The following is a 5,804-nucleotide window of genomic DNA, read 5'->3' as shown; positions in this document are numbered from 1 at the left end:
ACCCTCAAATTCCTCTCCCTAAAGCATTCTGGGATTGGGTTTTTAAGGGGATTATGGAAGATGAGGAGCTGGAGAATTAGGGGTGTTGATTGGCTGGGGTAAGGGGGATGACATCAAGATGTGGAAACTCATGCTTTGGTGAGTTAGCTTCTCATGGAGTCCTTCAGACCAGCTGGCATCAGTGGGGTCCTTCAGACCGGCCGAGTCAATAGTTCATAAATATGCAGGACCTGAAAGAATATCTCAAAGGGAAAACTTAATATTTTATATTCTTTAAGTTGTTATCTATAGAGCAGTTAAGGAGAACTGTAATCTTCTAACAGAGTCTACATGATTCCAGGACAACAGGCACCAAACACCTGTGAGGAAGCAGGTCAGAGAATAAGCTGACTTCATGATTAATGTTGAACCTGCTGCAAGCTTGGTTTATTTTTATTTCTCCCTCTCCCTTCTTCCCTGATTAATTTTCATTGTCTTTTGTTTTGGGAGACAGCATCTCATTCTGTTGCCCAAGTTGGAGTGCAGTGGTATTAACAGCTCACTGTAGCCTCGACCTCCTGAGCTCAAGCAATTCTCCTGCCTCAGCCTCCTGAGTAGCTGGGACCACAGGCACGCACCAACACACCTGGTTAATCGTTTCTATTTTTTATAGAGACAGGGTCTCACCATGCTGCCCAGGCTGGTCTCAAACTCCTGGGCTCAAGCCATTCTCCCAAAGTGCTGGGATTATGGGCATGAGCCACTGTGCCCAGCCCCTGATTAATTTTATAAACAAGATAAGGGCGGTTTTACCCAAGTTAACTTCAGAGAAGAGCAGAACTTTCAATGGAAATTTTAAACAAGTAGAATCAATATCCTGAGGCAGTTCTTCAAAGAATTATAACAGAAGATGAAGCATGGCTTTACTAGTGTGATCCTGAAGACCAGGCACAATCAAAGCAATGGCTACAAAGAAGTCAAAGCAAAACAGACTAATCAAGGGCAAAGGTCATAGCCACATGTTTGAGGATGCTCAAGGCATTTAGTTTGTTGACTTTCTGGAGGACTAAAGAATGATAACATTTGCTTATTATGAGAGTGTTCTCAAAAAAGTTAGCCAAAGTTTTAACAGAAAATCTCCCAGGTAATCTTCACCAGAATCCTTCACCACAAGAATGTTCCTGCTCATTCCTCTTGTCAGATAAGGGCTTTTATGAGAGTTTCAATGAGAAATCATTAGGCATGCACCTTACAGGCCTGATTTGGCTTCCTTCTGCTTTTGTTTCTTTATCTTAAAATAATAATTTTACAGAATCTTTTTGTTTCTTTCTGTTTCTTAATCTTAAAAAATATTAATTTTTATTTCATTTTTTTTTTTGAGACAGAGTCTTACTCTGTCATTCGGGCTGGAGTGCAGTGGCATGATCTCAGCTCACTGCAACCTCTGCCTACTAGGTTCAAGCAATTCTCGTGCCTCAACCTCCCAAGTAGCTGGGATTACAGGTGTGCACCATTATGCCCAGCTAATTTTTGTATTTTTGGTAGAGAAGAGCTTTCCCCTTGTTGGCCAGGCTGGTCCCCAACTCCTGACCTCAAGTGATCTGCCCACCTTGGCCTCCCAAAGTGCTGGGATTACAGACATGAGCCACTGCACCCGTCCTTAATCTTAAAAAATCTTTAAATGGCACCCATTTTCCTTTAGTTAATAACATAAAAAAGACTACATTGACACAGTTAAATTCCCAGGACCCTCAGTTCTTTAAGAACGGACTAAATGGCTGGTATCATCCTGTATTAGTCCATTCTCACACTGCTATTTATTAGAAAAGGGGTTTAATTGGCTCATGATTCTGCAGGCTGTGTAGGAACCACGGCAGTATCTGCTTCTGGGAAGGCCTTGGGAAGCTTTTACTCATGGCAGAAGGCAAAGTGAGAGTAGGTGTCTTACATGGCAAGAGCAGGAGGGACGGTGGGGGTGGGCAGGAGGTGCTATACACTTTTAAACAGTCAGATCTCACAAGAACTCACTGTCATGAGGACAGCATCTAGTGCTGTCTTCAGGGATAGTGCTAAACATTCATGAGAAATGGGCCCCTGTGACCCAATCACCTCCCACCAGGCCCCACCCTCAACACTAGAGATTACAGTTGAACATGGAATTTGGGTGGGGACACAGATCCAAACCACATCACATCTCTTAGAAAAATGTCTTGAAGTTAATGGAGCTTATGTTGAAAGATCACGTTTATGCTTTCAACTTTTATCTTTTAATTCCATTTTTACCTAACTTTTCGAAGTCCCCTTGTATTGTTAACTATAGTCACCCTACTGTGTGATAGAACACCATAGCTTATTTCTTCTATCTAACTGTAATTTTGTACCCATTGACCAATCTCTTCTCATCCCCTCCTCCCCCTAAGCTTCTCCACCCTCTGGTAACTTCTATTCTACTCTGTACTTCTATGAGATCAGCTTTTTCAGATTCCCCAAATGAGCAAGATCATGTGGTATTTATGTTTCTGAGCTTGGCTTATTTCACTTAACATAATGTCCTACAGGTTCATCCATCTTGCAGAAAATAACAAGACTCAATTCTTTTCATGGCTGAATACAATTCCATTGTGTATATGTACCTCATTTTCTTTATCCATTCATTCACTAAGGGACACTTAGATTGCTTTCATATCTTCACTATTGTGAATAGTGTTGCAATCAACATGGGGGTGCAGGTGTCTCTGTGACATACTGGCTTCATTTCCTTTAGATAGATACAGTATACCCAGTAGTGAGATTGCTGGATCATACGGTAGTTCTACTTTTAATTTTTTGAGGAACCTCCATACTGTTTTCCATAACAGCTGTACTAGTTTACATTCCCAACTGTATATAAGGTGATATGGTTTAGCTCTGTGTCCCCACCCAAATCTCATATTGAATTGTAATAATCCCCATGTTTCATGGGAGGGGCCCAGAGGAAGGTAATTGAATCATGAGAGTGGGTTTTTCCCATTGCTATTCTCATGATAGTGAGTAAGTCTCATGAGATCTGATGGTTGTATAAAAGGGCAGTTCCCCTGCACAAGCCCTCTTGCCTGTATGACTGCCATGTAAGACATGTCTTGCTTCCCTTTCACCATGATTGTGAGGCCCCTGCAGCCATGTGGAACTGTGAGTTAATTAAACCTCTTTCCTTTATAAATTACTCAGTCTCAGGTGTGTATTAGCCACGTGAGAACAGACTAATACATAAGGGTTCCCATTTCTTCACATCTTTGCCAGCATTTGTTTTGTTTTTTGTCTTTTTGGTAATAACCATTCTACTTGGGGTGAGGTAACATCTCATTAAGGTTTTTATTTGCATTTCCCTCATGATTAGTGATGTTCAACATTTTTTTACATACATGTTGGCAATGTTTATGTATTCTTTAGATAAATATCTGTTCAGATCTTTTGCCCATTTTAAAATTCAATTATTTGGTTTTTTGTTATTGAGTTGTTTGAGTTCTTTATGTATTCTGGATATCAGCCCCTTGTCAGATGCATAGTTTGCAAATATTTTCTCCTATTCTATAGATTGTCTCTTCACTCTGTTGATTGTTTCCTTTGTTGTACAAATGCTTTTTAGTTTGCTATAATACCATGTGTCTGTTTTTGCTTTTGTTGCCTATGCTTTTAAGCATAGGCAACAAAAAATCCTCGCCCAGGCCTATGTCCTAAAACATTTCCCCTACATTTTCTTCTAGTAGTTTTGTAGGTTCAGGTCTTACATTTCACTCTTCAATCCATTTTGAGTTGATTTTTTTTTTTAATATGGTGAAAGAAAGTGGTAGAGTTTTATTCTTCTGAGTGTCGATATGTAGTTTTCTCAACCACCTACTAAAGAGGCTGTCCTTTCTCCCAGTGTGTGTTCTTGATACCTTTGTCAAAAAAATCAGTGGCATGCATTTATTTCTGGGTTCTCCATTCTCTCACATTGGTCTATGTGTCTTGTTTTTATGCTAATATCATGTTAATTTTGGTTACTATAGCTTTGTAGTCTATCTTAAAGTTAGGTAGTTTAATGCCTCCAGCTTTGTTCTTTTTGCTCAAGATTGCTTTGGTTATTTGAGGTTTTTTATGGTTTGATACATATTTTAGGATTGTTTTTTCTATTTTTGTAAAGCATGTTAATTTTTTTGATATGGATTACATTGAAATTCTAGATCACTTTGTGTAGTATGAACATTTTAACAATATTAATTCCTCTAACCCATGAACATAAAATATCTTTCCATTTATTTGTGTCCTCTTCAGTTCATTTCATTGCTATTGCTATTTTATAGTTTTCACTGTAGAGATATTTCACCACCACTTTGATTCAATTTATACTTGGTTTGTTGTTGTTGTAGTTGTTGTTGTTGTTTTTGAGAGTCTCACTCTATCTCCCAGGCTGGAGGGAAGAGGCACTATCTCACCTCACTACAACCTCTGCCTCCCGCAGTCAAGCAATTCTCCTGCCTCAGCCCCCCAAGTAGCTGGGATTACAGGTGCACACCACCACGCCCAGCTAGTTTTTGTATTTTTAGTAGAGAATGGGTTTCATCATGGGGCCAGGCTGATCTTAAACTCCTGACATCAGGCAATCCTCCTGCCTCGGCCTCCCAAAGTGCTGGGATTATAGGCGTGAGCCACCATGCCAAGCCCAGGAATTGCTTTCTTGATTTCTTTTTCAGATGGTTTGCTGTTGATGTATGGAAATAGTACTGATTTCTGTATGTTGATTTTGTATCATGCAACTTTACTGAATTTATTAATTCTAACAGTTTTTTGGGTTTTTTTGTTTTTTGTTTTTGTTTTTTTTTTTTTGGTGGAGGCTTTAGATCATGTTATCAGCAGACAGGGAAAAATTGACTTCTTTCTTTCCGATTTCTCTCTCTTACCTAATTGCCATGGCAGGGACTTCCAGGACTATGTTGAATACAAGTGGTGAAAGCAGGCATCCTTGTCTTATTCTAGATTTTAGAGAAAAAACTTTCAACTTTTTCTTATCCAGTATGATACTAGCTGTGGGTTTGTCGTATATGTCCTTTATTGTGTTGAGATATGTTCCTTTCCTACCTAATTTGTTGATGGTTTTCATCATAAAGGGATGTTACCTTTAGTTAAATCCTTTTTTTGACGTTGATTGAGATGATCATATGGCTTTTGTCCTTGCAGAGTCTCATAGGAGTCTTCAGTGAAATGCAAGACAGTGCAAGGGCTTCCTGACAGCATCTATCCATCCAGGCCAAGGCAGACTGCCCCTCTCACTGCTGGATGGGGACACAGATCGAGTTCTGGCAACTGAAATGTGAGTGGACTTAAATGGGTAACTTCTCAGCTAAGGCAATGGTAGCTCCCTCTTCTGGTGCATGGGCTGAGAGGGCCACGTGTTCCAGGAGGCACAGCCACCGGTTGGTGAGGGGCTGTGATATGTGAACAAGCATGGGCTTGAGGGACTGGGGAAAGTGCAGGCCAGGCATGATGGCTCATGTCTGTAATCCCAGCACTTTGGGAGGCTGAGACGGGAGGATCACTTTAGGTCAGGAGTTCGAGACCAGCCTGACCAACATGGTGAACCCTCGTCTCTACTAAAAATACAAAAATTAGCTGGGTGTGGTGGCACACGCCTATAATCCCAGCTACTTGGGAGGCTGAGGCAGGAGAATCACTTGAATCCGGAAGATGGAGGTTGCAGTGCGCAGAGATCAGCCATTTCACTCCAGCCTGGGCGACAGAGGGAGACTCCATCTCAAAAAAAAAAAAAAAAAAAAAAAAAAAAAAGAAAGAGATAAAGGGGGGGGGGG

The sequence above is a fragment of the Rhinopithecus bieti genome, unplaced genomic scaffold, assembly GCF_001698545.2.
Source record: "Rhinopithecus bieti isolate Rb0 unplaced genomic scaffold, ASM169854v2 scaffold_42745, whole genome shotgun sequence".
Classification (NCBI taxonomy): domain Eukaryota; kingdom Metazoa; phylum Chordata; class Mammalia; order Primates; family Cercopithecidae; genus Rhinopithecus; species Rhinopithecus bieti.
This window is presented reverse-complemented; position numbering follows the sequence as displayed.